The sequence below is a fragment of the Vombatus ursinus genome, unplaced genomic scaffold (genome assembly GCF_900497805.2).
Source record: "Vombatus ursinus unplaced genomic scaffold, bare-nosed wombat genome assembly UNPS02014820.1, whole genome shotgun sequence".
NCBI lineage: Eukaryota > Metazoa > Chordata > Mammalia > Diprotodontia > Vombatidae > Vombatus > Vombatus ursinus.
In genome coordinates this window covers 6,863,528-6,884,203 of record NW_020954598.1, presented here as the reverse complement: position 1 = coordinate 6,884,203, position 20,676 = coordinate 6,863,528, and the positions used below count along the sequence as shown (strand labels likewise).

Here is a 20,676-nt window from a genome sequence, read left to right as displayed (position 1 = left end):
TAATTTTGATTTCATTAAATTAAAAAGATTTTGCCCAAACAAAGTCTTTGCAACCAAGATTAGAAGGAAGCAGAAAGCTGGGAAACAATGTTTACAGCCAGTTTCTCTGATAAAGGTCCCATTTCAAAAATATATAGAGAACTGAGTCAAATTTATAAGAATACAAGTCATTCCCCAATTGATAAATGATCAAAGGATATGAACATGCAGTTTTCAGATGAGGAAATTAAAGCTATCTATAGTCAGATTAAAAAAAAAAAGTTCTAAATCACTATTGATTAGAGAAATACAAATTGAAAGAACCCTGAAGTACCACCTCACACCTATCAAATTAGCTAATATGACAAAAAAGGAAAATGATAACTGTTGGAGAAGATGTGGGAAAATTGAAACACTAATGCATTGTTGGTGGAGTTGTGAACTCATTCAACCATTCTGGAGAGCAATTTGGAATTATAGCAGCTCTTTTTGTGTTGGCCAAGAATTGAAAATTGAGGGAATGCCTATCAATTAGAGCATGGCTGAACAAGTTGTGGTATATGAATGACATGGAATACTATTGTTCCATAAGAAATTATGAGCAGCCAGAATTCAGGAAAAAAACCTGGAAAGACTTACATGAATTGATGCTGAGTGAAGTGAGCAGAACCAGGAGAACATTGCACATAGTAATAGCAACATTGTGCTATGATCAATTTTGACAGACTTGGCTCTTCTCCAAAATGCAATGATCTAAGACAATTCCAAAGTATTCATGATGGAAAATGCTAACCACATCCATAGGAAAAAAAGTATGGAATTTGAATTCAGATGAAAGCATACCGTTTTCTTTTCTTTTTTTTTTTGCTTGTTTGTTTTCTTTCTCATGATTTTCCCCCTTTTGTATTGATTCTTCTTTTGCAACATGAATATTGTGGAAATATGTTTAATATGATTGTACTTGTATAGTCTATATCAGATTTCTTGCCTTCTTGGAGAAGTGTGCAGAGAGGATGGGAGCAAGGAAAAAAATGGAACTCAAATTCTTATAAAAGTGAATGTAGAAAACTATTTTTACATGTAATGTGAAAAAATGAAATACTATTAAGTGTAAAGTTTTTATATAAAGGACCCATTCCCCCATTGATAAAAGGTCAAGATATATGCACAGTCAATTTAAAAAAAAAAGGAGGGGGCAGAGCTAAGATGGTGGAGGGAAAGCAGTGACTTACAGGACATCTCCCAAACCCCTCCAAATACATATTAAAAATGGCTCTAACCAAATTCTAAAGCAGCTGAACCCACAAAAAGACAGAGTGAAACAAATTTCCAGCCAACGACAGCCTGGATGGTTGATCAGAAAGGTATATTGTGCGGGGCTGGGAGAGGAGCGCAGTGCAGCGTTGGCACGCAGGCCATAGCAACCTTGGAGCAGGCCTCGGAGGGCTGAATCGCAGGCAGCTGTGGCAGTTTCCAGACTTCTCAACCCACAAATGCCAAAGACAACTTGGAAGGTCAGTGGGAAAGGTCTGTGACTGCAGTGAGAGAAGGAGCTAGGTCTCAGCCGCCCCGGGGAGCCACGGCTGTTCCCTGACCCTCCGGCCCACAGACTGAGGGGGAAAATAAGTCCATTAATGAACTGTTTGTGGAGTAATTAACTGGTTCAACCATTCTGGAGAACAACTGAGGACTACTCACAAAGGATTCATGAAGGACTATAAAATTATATACACTTTGATCCAGCAATGCCACTATTGGATAAGTTCCCCAAAGAGATTTTTAAAAAAGGAAAGGGACTTATATGTACAAAAATACTTATAACTGCTTTTTTTGTCATGGTAAAGAATTTGAAAATAAGGAATTGGAATTTGCTCATCAATTGGGGAATGACTGAACTAGTTGTGGAATATATTTGTGATTGAGTACAATTGTACCATAAGAGATGATAGGGGTGGGGTGGTTTCAGAAAAAGAAAAACAATAACAATAACAAAAACAAACAAGCAAACAAACAAACTTGGAAAAACCTCTATGAACTGATGCAAAATGAAATAAGAAGAACTGGGAAATCATCATTTAAAGTAACAGCAATGTTGTAATGATGATCAACTGTGAAAGACATGGCTACTTTGATGTATATAGTGATCTAAACAATTCGAAATAACTCATAATGGTAAAAAGCTATTCACCTCCAGAAAGAGAACTGATGAACTCTGAAAGCAAATTTAAATATTTTTTTCACTTTTCTGTGATACAGCTGTTATGGAAATAGTTTTGTATGATTTTACATGCATTATTGATATTTTTTCCTCAGTAGATGGGAGAGAGTTGGGAGGAATGGAGAAAATTGGGAACTCAAAATTTAAAATTAAAAGAATGTTGAAAACAATGAATAAGTATTAAAAATAACTTAATTATCAAATCTATTAATATTCTCTCCATCTTCGTCCTCCTTGACTCTGGATTATTGGACATTTTATCCACTTTTCCTTCTGTATAAACTATGTTCTTTTGACACCACTCTCTTCTGATTCTCTTCCTACCTCTCCAATTGCTCCCTTATTGTTCTCTTTTGCGGGTTCTTCTTCCATGTCATGCCTACTAATCATGGATGTCAGCTAAAGTTCAGTTCCTCTTCTTTTCTCCTTCTATACTCTGAGTCCTCTTCTCCTTCTATACTCTCTCCATTCTTTCCCCCTCATTGGGTCAGATCTCAGGGGTCCAATTATCAGTTCTATGCAGATAATTCTCAGATCTATGTATCTACCCCTAACTTATCTCCTGAGCTACAGTTGAATATTATGAATTATCTCAAACTGGAATTCCTGTAGGCATTTAAATTTAACATATCCAAAATGCTGATTATTTTTCTTCCAAACATTCCTCTTTTTTTTAACTTTCCTCATACTTTTGAGGGCATCACAATCCTTCTAGTTAATTGGACCTCCAACTTTGGTGTCATCCTTACTTCTTCACTCTCACTAACCTCACATATTCAATCCAATGTAATTTTTTTTCATTTCTTCCTTTGTAATATTTCGTATTTCACTCCCCTTCCATTCACTCAGTCGTTATGCTAATTAACGTTTGATCTGGACCATTGTGATACTTTTCTAACTAGTCTCTCCACATCTGCCTACTTCATCCTCCACTCAGATGCCAAAATGATTTTTAAACATAAGTCTAAACATCCTAAACACTCCCTTTCTCATGATCAAGATGCTCGGGTGGTTCCCCATACTGGCTGTTCATCATACATGGAATGTTCTTCCCACTTATCTCCTCCTTTTAATTGCCTTAGCTTTTATCAAGGTTCGTATAAATACTATCATCTTTGGGAATCCTTTCCTTTCCATATCTCCACCACAAATGCTAGTGTCTTCCTCTCTGTGAGTACTGTCTATGCTATGTCTATCCTTAGTCACATGTTGGCTCATTTTTTATGATTTAAACATCTTTTAAGACAGGTGTGTGTGGTTTTTTTTTTTTGGATAGTGTTTTTCCTTTCCTTATAGCCCAACTACTTAGTGCAGCAGCTGCCATACAAGTGTTTGGTAAATGCAAGTTGACTGAGTTTGTTTACTGAAGGGTATAGCATTTAAAGATGTGTAAGACATTCTCCTTGCTAAAACCCTGTGAAGTAGACAGTGCAAGTATTATCATCCAAACAACTTTTTAAAGGCCTCAGTGGGAGTAGGAGAAGGAAAGGAAATGCCATAAGCATTTATTTAGTATCTACTACATGCAAGGAAGCATATGGACTAAGGGAGAACTAGCGCCTCTGGTGTGAGGGCTTGCTAAGTCCTTTTCATGGCTACTCATCCACCTTTGGTGTCCACCTTAACCCAATCTCACCTGTGGCCCTAAGAAGTGGTATCATACATACTGGCCACATTCCAGTAATGAGTATGCCATCTCTGTAGATAGGCTAAACCAGATTGAGGGTAACCGATAGACCTCAAACCTCTCAGTGACTTAGGAAGGATGTTTATCCCAAGCATATGAAAACTATTCTCATTAGAATAGGCAGATGAGAACAATTTGTTCCAACAGCCAGGAGGGCATCTGAAGCAAGCACTGTGTACCACTTAGAGCTTAGTCAAGGATAGAAGACAGCAAAGACATCCATTTCATTCTGGGCCACTTCCAATTGTCTTGACTTTTGTCCTGCCACTGGATGTTGATGACTCAGGAAGAAAGAGTGAGCCTGACAACTTTGAGCTACTCATCCTAACTTAAATCCAATTCACATACAAGTTAAGACATCACCTGTGATGTCATTGGTCTTCTTCAAAAATGAAGATTGAATAATAACTACATGCCAGACACTGTGCTAAGTGCTTTACAAATATTATCACATTTGACCCTCACAATAACCATGGGAGGTCGGTACTGTTATCCAAATTTTGCAGTTGAAACTGAGGCAAATATAGGTTAAGTGACTTGCCCATGGTCACACAACTAGTTAATGTCTGAGACTAGATTTGAATTCAGGTCTTCCTGACTATAGCTCCAGTACTCTATCCATTGAACCACCAGATGATATGTAAAAGAGACAGGATTCAAAACCAATTCTCTTGATGCAAAGCTTCCATGGTATTTTAGCTTCTATGCTGTCCTTGAATAGAGCATACATTAAATTGATATTTCCTTTGCTTCTGCAAAAAAGGGAAAATCAAATTAAATCTCATCCCTTTTCAACCAAAAAAAATCATAGGTGCATAATTCTGATTCACTAAATATCAGTTTGGAAAACATATTTATATAAATCCACAGAACAAATTCCTCCATCAGCTACTGAAAGGATAGAATAGAGGTAATTTTTTTTTTCATTTCTTCTGTCTAATCCATTCTCGCAGTGGGGCAGTTCTGTATGAGGCCATTCAGTGTCAACAGAGCTTGGGCATGGAGGTGTAATGTTCTTGCTAGAATATCGATATTGGATCTGACAGACCTATCTTAGACAGCCAATTGCAAGTCAGAATATGTCTGTCCAAAAGATCAGCAGGGAATAGCAGGTCTTTATATGAGTTTCTTCCTTCTTCAGCTCATGGACCATGTTTTTAAAGCTTGTGTAGATAAACAAGAGTCTGGCAACAGGCCTGGCCTTTAAATATATCACAAAATTTATATTTCAGTGCATGATGTATGTAAAGAACTTTTCTCATAGCAACTCTATGAAGTAGGTTGTACAAATATTATTAACCTCATTTTATAGATGAAGAAATTGAGGCTCAGAAAGTTTAGGTGCCTTCATTACAATTATACAGGCAACAAGTATTATGGCTAGATTTAGTTCATCTGATTCTGACCATAGGATTACTACCACCATGTTAGCTGCCTAAAACTTAAGTGAACAAAAGCTTATTGAGTCTGCTTATGTGGAAGAGATAGCATGAATGAACTGTGTAGAATAGTGATGGACAAAAAATAGTGTTTAATACCAAGATATTAACAGAATTCGTCTTTGTCAGCTCCTTTATCTAATATTTTGCATTCCTTTATCTTCTTGGATATTTAAAACCTTCATGATTACCAACAACCTCCATACAAAATATTATGCTTTCACATTAGGCTATAAAGAATATCAACTTAACATATTTCTTCTTCAAGAGGTATTTGCATTTTAATAGGCATTGTGACCATACTTCAAGAATGATGTTCTAAGCTAAGTACTTAGCTTATATATCTATATCTACCTACCTATCTATCTATCTATCTATCTATCTATCTGTCTGTCTGTCTGTCTATCTATCTATCTATCTATCTATCTACCTATCTATCTGTCATCCCTGTTTTTGGGGAGACTGAAGCTGGTGGATTGCTTAAGTTCAGGAATTTTGAGCTTCAGAAGGGCTAGAGTCAATTGGGAATCTGTACTGTCTGGCACCAGACCAATGAGACTCATTGAGAGGAGGGCCACCAGACTATGATTTGAATCATGTCAGAAATATAGGTCAGGTTAGATCTTCAGTGATGATCATTATTGAGATTGAACTTGTAAATGTTTGCTGCACCTTTGGCTTAGACAATTTAGACCTAGTCTCAAAAAAAATGTTCTGAAATGCTGAAATTGGGAGTCTCTAGCAAGTAGAGAGAGGGGAATTGAGAGAGAGAGAGAGACAGAGCCATAGAAAGAGACAGTTACAGAAACAAAGACAGAGACACAGAGAGAAAGATTCAGAGGGAGAGAGAAAAGAGAGACAGAGACAGAGAGAAACAGAGAGAGACAGAGAGAAACAGAGAGACACACAGAGAGAGCTGTCATTTCTGGAGAAGACCAGCTGAGTTTTGCAGAATTTGAAATGCAAAGCAGGTAACAAAACCCTAGGTAAAGCAGAAAGCAGTGTCACTATAATGAAAACAGGAAACATAAATAAAATGGAAAAGAAGAGACTCTTAAAAGAAGCATGATATAAGTCAAAATCATTGATTTGGTGTCAGAAAACCAGCTAACTCTACTCTCCATCCACAGCTATGCTTGGTTTCAACTCCACTGAACAACCTTTGCTTCCCAGGATAACCTGATCACTTCTAATCTCATCGTCAAGTTGCTAACTAAGTCATAGATACTCCCCACCTTCTTCAGCCTCTTCTCCCCATATATATCAGAAACTGAACTTCCAGCTCACTTCACTCTCCATATGTATCTCTGCTTGATTTCAGCTCCATGGAACTCCCTCCTTGCAGTTTTCCTTTAGTGCAGTCTTCTGCAATTAGATTGCAAATTCCTTGAGGGCAAGAACTGTTTTTTTCTTATTTGCACTCCCAGTGCTTAGCACAGTGCCTGACAAATAGTAGGCATTTAATATTTTTTTAATTGAATTGAATTGAAACTAGAATTCTAGATTAGTTATTTACTACATGTATGACCTTGGGCAGTTCCATTTAAAGCTCTGAATCTCAGTGTCCTCATCTATAAAAAGAAGTGGTTGAAGGAGATAGAACTGCAACTAAGTAAAATTAAACATAATATATTAAGGGGGAAAATGGTTATTCAATGAAATTGAAGGATTTCAAGCTTTCATTAGGAGAAGACCAGAACTAAACCAAAAATTTGACCTTCAATATCAAGACCCAAGAGAAGCATACATAGCTATAAAAGGATAAGAAAATATAAGGAATTCAATATAGCTAAACTATTTAAATCTCTATACAGGAAAATGATATTTGTAATTTTTAGAAATATATATGTGTATATAGATATAGATATATAGGTACATATGTATGTATATATATAATAGTACGGCTAGAAGGAATATACATTGAGGGTATAGGTATAAGATGAATTAGGAAGAATTATATAGAAATGTTAAGGTATGAGAAAAAAGTACAATGTTTGCAGAAGGAAGGGAGAGGTAGAATGGGGTAAATTATTTCATATGAGGAGACGCGAAAAGACCATTACAGTAGAGGTGAAGACAGGAGGGTGGGCAACAAGCATTGCTTGAACCTTACTCTTATAAGTGTTGGTTCAAAGAGGGAATCACATGCATAATCAGTTGAATATAGAAATCTACCATACCTGACAAGGAGGTAGGAGAGGAGGAGATCAAGTAAAGGGGTGGGGGGTGAGGATGGACAGAAAGGGAAGATGAAGGGAGGTGGTAGACAGAAGTACAACACTGGTGAAGAGGGAAAGGGTGAAAGGAGAGAAAAGACAGTCTGAAGGAAGGATATGATGGAAAGAAATACACAGGTAGCAATCATAACTGTAATGCGAAGAGAATGAACTCTCCCATAAAATGGAAACATATAGTAGAGTGGATCAAAAATCAGAATCTGACAATGTGTTGTTTACAAGAAATACAAGAAGCAGTCGACACGCACAGAGTAAAGTCAAGGGGCTGGAGCAGAATCTATTGTACTTCATCTGAAGTGAAAATTTAAAAAAAAAGTAGGGATGGCAATCCTGCAAAGTAATAGCAAAAATATACTTAATTAAAAGAGATAAATAAGGAAACTACATCTTGGTAAAAGGTACCCTAGACAATGAAACAATATCAATACTAAACATATATGCAGCAAGTGGTACAGCATCCAAATTCTTAAAGGAGAAGTTAAGTGAGTTACAAGAAGAAATAGATAGCAAAACTATACTAGTGGGGAACCTCAACTGTCCCCTCTCAGAACTCAGTAAATCCGACCAAAAAAAAAAAAAAACAAGAAAGAAACTAAAGAGGTAAATAGAATATTAGAAAAGTTAGATATGCCCTTTGACCCAGCAATAGCACTTCTAGGGCTATATCCCAAAGGGATCATACAAAAGGGAAAAGGACCCACATATACAAAAATATTCATAGCAGTTCTTTTTGTGGTGGCAAAGAATTGGAAATTGAGAGGATGCCCATCCATTGGGGAATGGCTGAGCAAGTTGTGGTATATGAATGTAATGGAATACTATTGTGCTATAAGAAATGATGAACAGGCTGACTTCATGAAAACCTGGAAGGACTTGTAAGGTCTGATGTTTAGTGAAGTGAGCAAAACCAAGAGAACATTGTACACAATAACAGCCACATTGTACAATGACTAATAGTGATAAACTTAACTCTTCCCAGAAATACAAGGATCTAAGACATCTGCAGAGGCCTCATGATGGAAAATGCTATCCACATCCAAAGAAAGAACTATGGAAGTTGAATTGCTATTTTTTTTCCTCTTCTGTTGAGTTCTGTTTCCTCTTTCTGATGGTTCCTCCTACTGGTTTTAATTTTTACTTACAACATCACTAATGTGAAAATATGTTTACTAGGAATGTAAATGTATTGCCTATATCATATTGTGTACTGTCTTGGGGAGGGTGGTGGGGAGGAAGGGGGAGAAAAATTTTAAACTCAAAAGCATATGGAAGTGATTATTGATAAATCAAAATAAATTAATAAAAAAAGAAAAGAAAAGTTGGATATGGCAGACCTTTGGCATGATTTAGATATAAATAGTCACACCATAAGCAAATTAGAAGAGCAAGGAATAGTCTACCTGTTAGATCTATGGGGAGGGGAAGTATTCTTGACAAAATAAGAGATAGAGAGCATTACAAAATGTAAAATAGATAATTTTGATCATATTAGATTAAAAGGCTTTTGTGCAAATAAAACCAATGCAACCAAGGTTAGACAGAAAGCAGAAAGATGGTAGTGGTGGCAAAATATTAGGATTTGAAGGAATGCCCATTAATTGGGGAATGGCTGAACAAGCTGTGATATATAAATATAATGGAATACTCTTATGAAATAAGAAATGATGAAAGACAGATTTCAGAAAAACTTAAAAAGACTTGTCCAAACTGCTCCGAAGTGAAATGAGCAAAACTAGGAAAACATTGTACGCAGTATTAGAAGCATTGCATGATAACCATCTATAAATGACTCAGCTCTTCTTAGCAACACAATGATCTAAGACAAGTACAAAGGACTCACAAAGGAAAATGCTATCCATAACCAGATAAAGAACTGATGGACTCTGAATGCAGATGGAAGCATTTTTTCCCACTTACTTTATTCTTTCTTGTTTTTTTTTTCTTTTGATCTGTTCTTTTACTACTGTGACTAATACAGAAATATTTTTGCATTATAGCACATGTATGAACTATAGCAAACTGCCTACCATTTTTAAAAAAGAAGAGGGGAGGTAAAGAGGGAAAAAATTTGGAACTCAAAATCTTGTGAAAATGTATGCTAAAGATTTTCTTGACATGTAACTGGGGAAAAAGAAAATACTATTAAAATAAAAAATTAAATTAAATTAAGGGTTGGATGAGAAACTCTTTAAGGTCACTTCCAGCACCAAATCTATAATTCTCTAACAATGGAAGCATATAACTCATGTTACACTACTGAACCAAAGCCAGGTTTTGAATAGTACCAGATAAATCTTTATATAGACAGGTTTTGTAAACTTCAATAGTAAAGGGGACAGGCTGAGTTTTAAAGTAATGTTTCTTTTTCTTCCCATATGTTCTCATTTTTCTCTTTCTGATATTGGAGTTAAAAGAACAGCTAAATCAATTCATGAAAGATGAACAAAAAAGCACTACATCCATTAGTTCTTAAAACTTGGAAACATATCAACAGCTGACAAAATGTTCAAGTAAATTCATCAAGCACATTGACCTTCCAAAGGAGTATTTGGGTTTGTACTTTAGATTGCAATATGAATATTAATCCAGGGATTACATAAACATGATCTGTATCATGTGTTCTCTGTGGGATATATACATGTTTGACAAGTATTGTTTAATCAGATTTCTCCATTTTCCAAAGTTTTCATAAACCTTTTTTTCTATCCTCCCCCAAAAGAGGATTGAGATCTAATTTAAGAATAAATGATTTTAAAATCTTTATGTCTTTTAAAACAAAGAAAGGGAATGTTAGTTTAATAAATTCATGTTATTCATCACATTCTTCTGACTTGTGGAGCCATGAAAGAAGATAATTTAATTTCTTTTTCTTGCCTCTTGGTGGTAGGGTGGAATCTACATTTATTTTCACTAATAACAATAGTAGTAGTAGTAGTCATAGTAGGATTCATAATCACAGTATTCATATTAATAGTAGTCTCATTTATAGTCTTATTTTGTACTCTTAGACATAGTTGTAGGAGGCAGAGTCAGGAAAGGAAGAGGAGGACAAGGAGGATGAGGTTGAAGATGAGGAAGAGGTGGAGGAGCATTAGTGCTAATGGCAATGTATGGGGATGCCAAAATGGCTGTTGTTTTGATAATTTTTAAAACAGGAATGTCTGAAAAATGCAACATATTCTGCCACCTCTTATTCTTAATTGAATGTCTAAATTCTTAGTCTAATCAAACATGAAACTATCAAAATGGTAACAAAAACTTAGTTCAGAAGAAAAAAAATCCAGCCAGCATTTTGCTTTATCTTTATCTTTGTCATTAAATCAGAGGTAAGATAAATAAATTAATGTTCACTCCTTGAAGCCTGAAACAAGTTAGGTTTGTTATTGCCAAGAAATACAAATCTGGCAAAAACCATTATTTAAATCAGTGACATGTTATGGGGCATTTCCCTCAAATTCATTTTTTCTGGCTACAAAACCCAGGCATCTCTTATTATCAAAACATATCCTTCAATTTTTATAATCTTGACCACAATGAATTTTTATTATATTCCTAAAGGGGAAAATATTTTTTTTCACTGAATAGTAGATTTCAAGAAATATAAAAATCAAACACCTAAGAGACTGATTAAGAAAAAAAAACAACAAAATGTTTTGGCTTTCCTCTCTAAGTTGAAAGAATTAAGAGACAATGAAAATTGTACTTCAGTGTGTGTGTGGGGGGGTATGTGATAAAGAAATTTATCTGCTTTTAAGACTTGATCCTGCTTAATACATATGTTCCTAGCAGGAAGATTTTAAACACAAAGTATCAGTTTGGTCCTCATAACTAAAATTTCTTAGCTTTTTTTCCCCCGTCTTTTCTTTCTTTTCAATTTTCAAAAGAATCACCAAGTATTTATTGGATTATCTTCTCTTATTTTTTTATATAGTATATACTGTAAGATATATAGGAGAATATGGGTCCTAATTTCAACGTGTTTGTAAATAATTAGGAAGACAATATTCAAAGGAAAAAGGTGTAATGTAGATTATATGTGTTGTCAGATTATTGTGCCTTGGAGTAGTGAGACTTGAATATATAAAAACAAAATGGAGAAGAGAAGGAATTCTGGGAAGGGTGAACAGCATGGACAAAAGTGTGGAAGAACAGATTTGTGTTGTTTACTCAGAAAGTAGAAAAATGGTTTGCCCTGACTGGTGGAGAGTCCTTATTATGGAGAAGTGAAAAACAAAGTTGCTTGGCTCATTGGATAAGAGAAGTAGGATCAAGTTATAGTGAATATGAAAGAAAGGCAACACATTTTAAAATATAATGAAAAAAATAATAAGGATACCTTGTGGATCATATCCCTTCCATATCACCATTATTATTATCTTTCTAATATTAGATTAAAAACTTCATTGAAAGAAGGTATTTCTACTTAGCACACAAAATTTCCTCAATAAATATCATTTGATTTAAAAGAAAAGAAGATAAAGTATTGACTATATCATTCAAGATTTATCTTTGCCCTCAAGGAGCTTTCATTCCACTGGAGCATATTTAAATATGAAATGTATTTAAGTAAGTGAATACAAAGTATGTAAAAAAATAATGGGAAGTGGAGCCAAGATGGTTGAGTAAAAGCAGTGACTTGCTTGAGCTCTCCCCCAAACACCTCCAAATACCTGTAAAAATTATTCTGAACAAATTCAAGAGCAGTAGAGTCCACAAAAAGACAGAGGAAAGCAAATTTCCCGCCCAAGATACCTGGATGGTTGATGGGAAAGGTCTGTTGCACTGGGCTGGAAAGGAGTGCAGATCAGTGTGGACTGTGCCAGCAAACCTGGAGCAGGCCTCAAGGACATGAACCAAGGGCAACTGTGGTGGTTTCCAGACCTCACAAGCCACAAACACCAAGGACAACTTAGAAGGTCAGTGGGAAACGTCTGTCAGACCTGGGTGAGACAGCAGCGTTCACTAGGTCTTGGCCCAAAGACTGGGGTGGGGATTGAGCAGCTGATCAGGGGGAGATTGCAGGGATCTCTTTGCTGGCATTGAGGCAGGATTCTCTTGTTTTGCCTGCTTGGATCTGGGTCACAGTCCTGGGTGGCAGTCCTGGTGCAAGGAGGAGCATTGGAATGGTGGAGTGGTGGCAATGGAGAGAGAATTCTCACAGTTCCTATGCAGAAAAGAGTGCTTGTGGTCATTCATAGACCAGAGTGCAGACCAGGAAAAGAGTAAACCCCTCTTTTTTGATCATACCACCTTAGAAGAACTGAAAATTTACAGGTCCCTAGTAGTATCTCTGAAAATAGCTGCACAAAACCCCTGACGCATGAGACAGTATATTCTCCACACTGGAAGCAGAACCCTACCTTAACAAAAAGTTAAAAAGTCAAGTAATTGGTTGGTAACATGAGCAAAAAGCAGAAAAAAAATTCAGACTATAGAATCTTACTTTGGTGACAAAGAAGATCAAAGCATACAACCAAAAGAAGAAAATAAAGTTAAAACTTCTACATCCAAAGCCTCCAAGAAAAATATGAATTGGTCTCAGGCCATGGAAGTGATCAGAAAGAATTTTGAAAAGCAAGTAAAAGAAGCAGAGGGAAAATTGGGAAAATATATGTGATGGAAGAAAATCATGAAAAAGGAGTCAATAGCTTGCTAAAGGAGACCCCCCAAAATACCAAAGAAAATAGCACCTTAAAAAACACACTAACCCAAATGCAAAAGAGGTCCAAAAAGCCAATGAGGAGAAGAATGCCTTAAAAAGCAGAACTGGACAAATGGAAAAGGAGGGCCAAAAGCCCACTGAAGAAAATACTTCCTTAAAAATTAGAATGGAGCAAATGGAAGCTCATGACTCTATGAAAAATCAAGAAATTGTAAAACAAAACCAAAAGAAAGAAAAAAATAGAAGACAATGTGACATATCTCATTGGAAAAACAACTGACCTGGAAAACAGACCCAGGAGAGAGAATTTAAAAAAAAATGGACTACTTGAAAGCCATAATCAAAAAGGGAGCCTAGATATCATCTTTCAAGAAATTATAAAGGAAAACAGCCTTGATATTCTAGAGTCAGAGGGTAAAATAGAAATTGAAAGAATCAATTTACCTACCAAAACAAACCCAGGGACTATATTAACACAATTACAAAACACTTTTCACACAAATAGTCAGATCTAAATAATTGGAAAAACATTAGTTGCTCATGAGTAGGCCGAGCTAAAATAATAAAAATGACGATTCTACCTTAGTTAGTTTGGTTATTCAGTGCCATACTTTTAATAATGCCCAAAAATAAAATAAATGTTAGCAGAAATAATCTTTAGTAACATCAACAAAAAGTCAGCTAATTAGTTTAGAATTGATGTTCAGAAATTAACCCTTGGGGCAGCTAGGTGGTGCAGTGGATAGAGCACTGGCCCTGGAGTCGGAAGGACCTGAGTCCAAAACCAGCCTCAGACACGTAACACTTACTAGCTGTGTGACTCTGGGCAAGTCACTTAACCCCAATTGCCAAAAAAAATAAATAAATAAATAAATAACCCTTGAAGTCTTATATAGGAAATTATCATCTGATGAATGGGGCTGTGAACACCATATAATGCTGCCTTTTCTTTTCTTACCAAATCATCACACAAGTCAATTGTCTTTTGACTTCAGATACTTGTACAGTTTAATTTGCAAAGAGAATTTCCATAAAAATGTTTTTAACCAAATCATGTTTTGTAAACTGTTTTTTTTTTCAAGGCAATCTGGGTTAAGTGACTTGCCAAGGGTCATACAGTTAGCAAGTATACAGTATTTCAAGTGTCAAGTCTCAGACTGGATTTAAACTCAGGTCCTTGTGACTCCAGGGCTGGTGTACCACCAACTGTACCACTTAACTGCTTCTTGTAAGTTATTTATAAAGAAAGTACAGAAAGTAGGAGATAACTGAAAAGATAATTGTAACATTCGATTCAAATCTATAGCTCCTGTAACTACATTTTAAAAACCAAAGCCAACATTTTTCAGTACCCATAGAAAACGGTTAAAATAAATTTGCCAAGAAAGCCCTGATATCATGCTTAATATGGTAAGGTAGGAAGTTGTAAGAACCAGGACACATGAGACATGACATTTTATCTACAACTCCTGTTTGCTTTATTGAACTTGTAGTTTCACAATTCCATAGCCTTCTGCTTCAAACTCAAATCCTTCTGCATTTTTGAGCCACTCTGCACATTTCTTTTTCATTTGTCTAGGAAGACACCTTTCCCCTTTGCCACATGCACATCTTTATCCCACTTCAAAATGGGTCCTTCACCCAGGACTCCAGCTTCACACACACACACACACACACACACACACACACACACACACAAAGCACCACTATTTTTGGAAGGAAAGAAGGGAACATTGTCATAACAGTACTCCTGAATCTTCAGTAATGTAGTCAGCTCAGACTCACCTTGAGCAGCAGCAGCAGCAGCAGCAGCAGCAATGGTAGCAGCAAGTAGAGGGCTATATTGCTTCAAATGTTTGATGGCTTGCTCTGCTGCCAGCTTCTCCTTTTTGTTCCATTCCACAGTGCTCATTACACTTGACCAGACTATGTCTATAACAATCTGTTCTGGGATATTGTTTTTCTTCATCTCCTCCCCAACATACAAAATTATCTCCTTAAATGGATCACCACAAGACATTTGTTCCTGAAGTTCTTTCTGTAGCTCTTTATGAGCTCCCGTGGTTTGCTGGTTCCAAGCATACTCAGAAAGTTCTTTTAGGCCTGCTTTAGTAATATACTTTGTGAAGTGCTCAACACTGTTTATTAGCAGGAAAAAGTTCCATCAGCCAGTTGTCCATACTGACTTTTCAATGACTAGTAGGTAATGCATTGATATAATTTTCATTTATCCATGATTTAAACGGCTTTATAGCAAAAGCCACTGAAACACCTTCTTTAACCAAATTAAAAAGGCTGTTAAGAATGGATGTATTAAATGGCCCATTGGCCAGAAGAACCCCAATCAACATGACTAGTTTGTTCCTCTCAGACTCTGAAAAACCCTTTAAGAATAGCAGTGTCTTTTTAATTTCATCCTCAAATCCCTTTTCAAGGTATTTGTATCACTTGATTAACTTGTTGAATACCTGAGCAAAGGCTTCTGTGGTATCTAGGTCTTCTTGTACTACAAATACACAGACATCTGTTTGCATCATGTCATCTGCCAGTGTACCACCTGGGGCCAGCATGCCACCAGCCACCAGAATGTCAAAGAGTGTTTCTGCATATCGGCGATAATCAAGTTTTGCCCCAGAAGCATCAAGAAACTTTGCTACTGCTTCCTAATCAGTGCCAGTTTCAGTTAAACCCTGAGTAATACAGTCCAAAACTGAGTAGGGTCAAACCACTTTTCCATCTCTTTTTTTTAGCTTTAAAATACTGGCCTGCTAGTGTTGGCTTTTGTTGCTTTTGGTTACTCATAAAAGACACCCTTCCCCAGGTCCAGCTCTGAATCCAGGTTCTGGAGCAGAACCGGGCTTTGCCTCAGACTGCTGCCCACTACCTTCACCTCTGCAGGCTGGTCGCTGCCACCTTCCCCCCTGTCATGTGGGCCCATATGGCAGCTTTAAGTGCCATACTGAAGATTTTATATTTTTTTATTAAAGACTTCATGACTCTATACTAATCATGTTCATGTGGGTTCTCCAGGGATGAGTGAATTAGGATCTCAGTCTTTGGCAAAAAATAATTAGATAACAAAGATTATTGCTATCAGGGAGAATATTTGCTCTAGCTTTTAGCCTCACAAATATTGCTGAATATTTGGGCCTGAGCTAGGGGCTTTCCAGAGAAAATTTGAGATGGGGCTAGTTCCTCACATCTCCTATTACTCCAAAGCACATTTAGAGGGAGGAACCTAACCAGTATTAGAAATAATACTACCACCAGATTTACAAAACTATGTGTAGGCAGAAGGAGCAGCAGGAAATGGAAGTCTGTTGGGTCTTCTTGGCACCAAAGGTGAGAGCAGAGCTACTGGCTAATTTTCAACAGTGTTTTGTATCATATAGTATCTAATAGGAAAGAGCCACAATAAATGACTTCCTTTTTTTTTTTCCTTCCTTCTTTATTACTCTATTTATTATTTCATTCATTCATTTATTAATTTAATAATTTATATATACATATTTTTGCATTTTTTTCTTCTTTAAGTGTTCATATATCCTTCTTGTTTTGTTTTTTTTTTTTGGTTTTGTTTTCTGTTTTGGGGGGGAGAGTCTTTTCTCATTAAAATCTTTCAGTACACGACAGAGGGCTATATGACTGGGAAGGACTCCGTGGCAGGTTAAAATTTTTAGCAAGAAAAATGACCTGATTCAGCATCTCCACAATTTGGTAAGTGTTCTCCAGGAACTTGAGGTCATTAAATTATCTACTATGGTAGAAATTAATATATTTGAAGTCAAATCTACTAATATATTATGCAAAATAATGGACATAGCTGAAGTTCTGCAGGGGTAAAAATTAAATGTGTTTGCTCTCAGAAAAAAAGGAAAGCCAAAAGGATTCAGTTTTATTCCTAATAAAGCAGGAGGCTATTGACTAACCTAAAAAGTAACAACAAAATGTTTTTTTTTAAACACATGGTTTTTCAACTCTGTGATAACAACCTATGGCATGAGCATCATCAGCCTCCGAATGACCTGAGCATACCAAGCCATTAGATCAGTATGAATTCCTCATTTACCTGACAGCTCTTTAAATATGTGAATATAGTTTTTATTTCCACCTAGTAGAAAAATTGCATCTTTTCTAAAACTTTGTATTTCCCCCAGTGCCTAGCGTAGTGCTGACACAAAACAGATTAATAAATATTTGTGTAATTAAATTGAATTCAATTATCTCATCCTTCACTTTTTGGGGGATGCACTGCTAGTTATCTATGTCCATCTCAATTGGTACTAGGTGAAAATAAACAACAATCCAGATGTGGTCAGACCAGGGCAGAGCAGAATGGAACTATCAATTCCATCAAGAGTCTTATGGTCCTTCAGAGGCAAATACTAAGCCTAAGATGTAAAATGTACATGGGGCTGGGAACAAAAAAGGCAGAGTACAGGAAGAATTCTAGCAAAGCTTTTCCAACATTTCCCTCCAAACAACTTTAAAATAATGTATCAATTTGAATTCTGGAAAGGCATACCAGCAAAAGGATGGAGTGAGATATTCCTCCAGGCCAGGACAACTTAAAAAGTTGGAGGAAGCATACTATGGCACTGGGGTGGAGACTGACCTCAGGAGCACTGCCCAGAGAGATACCAGTTATAGACTTTGGAAAAGGTGGCAGCAACAGTAGGAAAAGCAACAGCAGCAAGACCAAGAGCACTCACCACCCAGTGAAGGGAAGGGGAATAGGACAGCTAGTTAGAAAGATATTTCAGGGCATTGGGCATAGGACTGGTGCCATTTGAAAGCTCCATTAGCTAACATGACAAAAAAAGAAAATGACAAATGCTGGAGATGTGGAAAAATAAGTACACTAATGCCTTGTAGTTTGAGCAGTGAACCAATTCAACCATTCTAGAGAACAGTTTGGAACTATGTATAAAGGGTTATAAAACTCTGCATAGCCTTTGACCCAGAAGAACACTACTAGAGTAGTGTTAAAGAGATCAAAGAAAAAAGAAAAAAAAAGGACTTATTTGTTTAAAAATATTTATTTCAGCTTTTTTTGTAGTGGCAAAGAATTGGAAATTAATGAGATACCTGTCAATTGGAGAATGGCTAATCAACTTGAGGCATATGATTGTAATGGAATACTATTATCTTGTAAGAAATTAGGAAGATGATTTCAGAAAAACCTGGAAAGATTTATATAACTGATATAAAGCCAAGTGAGCAGAACCAAGAGAACATTGTACAGGATAACAGCAATATTATAGAGATGATTCACTGTGAAAAAACAACCTACACTGATCAATGCAATGATTCACAACAATTCCAAAGGGCTCATGATGATATCTACCTCTACACAGGATGCTGTTGAACTCTGAGTGCAAACTGAAACATATTTTTTATTACTTTATTTTTCTTGTTTTATTTTTCAATGTGGCTAATATGAAAATATAATATATATCATATTTTTTTGCCTTCTCAAAGGGTGGAGGAGGGATGGGAGAGAATTTGGAAGTCAAAATAAAAAAAAATTAAAAAAAGAAGGGGAAGCCCTGGCACTCATAGTCTAGCAGGTCTTCTGATTCCAAGTACATGATCTTGTCATTATACCAGAGTGTAAATAAATAAAATAAAGTCTAAAAGAAACAAAATGCACATAAGGCTCTTAGAGACTTTGGAGCATTTTTTCCCCTCATGGGCCATATTAGAGAGCTTGACAATGTCAATGGGAATGACTGTCACTTCCTCAAAGGTAACCATTAGCCACAGGAAGGAACGTTTCAGAAGACAATGCTGCTGAAAGTTATAGTAGAGCTCCAAGTAAAGAACATTGCTGCACAGATAGGATCCATTGATGAAAGAACTGACGTGGCTAAACAAATGTTAGGTGACCCCTGGTTCAGGCTTCTTTAGGGCAGTCTTACAAGTGCTGAAAAATATAATGGTATCTATGATTATAGGGATTATGCAAATTAAAATAGCTTGAGCTTGAAGACTCCATGTCAATTTGGTAAAATATTACAGTTCTTTTGAATGAAGAGCACATCCTAACATCTAAGATCACCTTTCTCCTAGACAGCTCTATAAGATATAATCAGCTTCCTAACTTATACACATTCTGGCACCCACAGATCAGAGTAAAGTTATTTAAAAAGAAAACTGTTAACCACTTCCTGTTCATATCTTCCTCATATTGCACAGGGGTCTATATGCAAATTTTATTTCAGACATATGCATATACATATATATGTGTATGTGTATAAAATAAGACACTCAACTTTTATTTTATACAAAATGTTATATAAAATACTATTGTCCTAAAATATTATATTTACTAATAAATAATTGATGCATCCTTGCAAATGTAGATAATGTTCGACATCTGCCAATGGATTGTCAACCTCAAGACAAAAATTGAGTTAGAAATGAGGAAATGCATATATTTATTCAATTTCCTATTTATTTTTCATCCCTTGACCTTGTTATAAAGTGTTTCACTATTAGTCTTCCCTCATCCCCTCTCCTTCACTATCAATTCTTCACTACTAATTCAAAGAAACTGGCAGTCTACTAGAATTATGTGATGTGACAATACATTGAGTATTGAACATCTAAGTGTAGTTTAAATACGTGTTGTTCCTAGAGTTTTGCAATCATCATGTAATCACCAAAACATTAGTGTATGATAGAATATATTTTCCTTCATTGCTATGGCACCTAATGTAACTTAAATTATTTTAATATTTTCAAATTTGACTGGTGATTATTTTTTCCATATTTCATTAATATACCAGCATGAATTATGTTTTTTTTAAAGAAAGGAAATTAGGTTTATTTTTTCTAAACACACATACAAACATTAACTTTAGGTATTTATTTTATATGTACCTTGAAGGATTTGGAAGACCAGATAAGTCCACAGGAATTTTAGTAAACTTTTTGATAGGAAGGGATTGACCTGTTCTGTGTTAAGCGTATTGCATTTGGGAATTAAGAATTACTTAGGAAGTAATATACCAGGTCACTGATACTTGTATTAGATTCCATAGAGCAGAGAACTGGTTGAAGAAGATAGAGTGGAAATGTATAATGTTGCCTTTTCAAAATAAATCAGATTCCCAGAAGAACTCTAGACTAACAGATTTGATTTTCACTTGTGTTATTATGCAAATTTCACATTTTATTATTCTGTCCCTGTCTCCCCACCCCTACAACTTCTAAGCAGTGAAACTCTAACTAATCTTCATAGAACAGCTTCCTCTGCAACATCAGGAAAGCTTAAGTTGAAAGGGATTACAGACCAATTCAGCTTTCTCAATTCAAAATGGTATCTTGAAGACATTTCATTAACTAATCAGCTGGCACACTTTCAGTAAGCACTCCATTTTGCTCTCCTTACTATTCATTTAGTTTTTCCTCTGTTCTCAATCAAAACCATGTATCTATTGAAACTTTCA

At 36.0% G+C, this 20,676-nt stretch overlaps 1 pseudogene; it reads right to left on the bottom strand.

Annotated features, from left to right (window-relative positions):
• Positions 1-1,532: 1,532 nt before the first annotated feature.
• Positions 1,533-16,024, bottom strand: LOC114024250 (annotated as a pseudogene).
• Between the last annotated feature and the right edge of the window lie 4,652 nt (positions 16,025-20,676).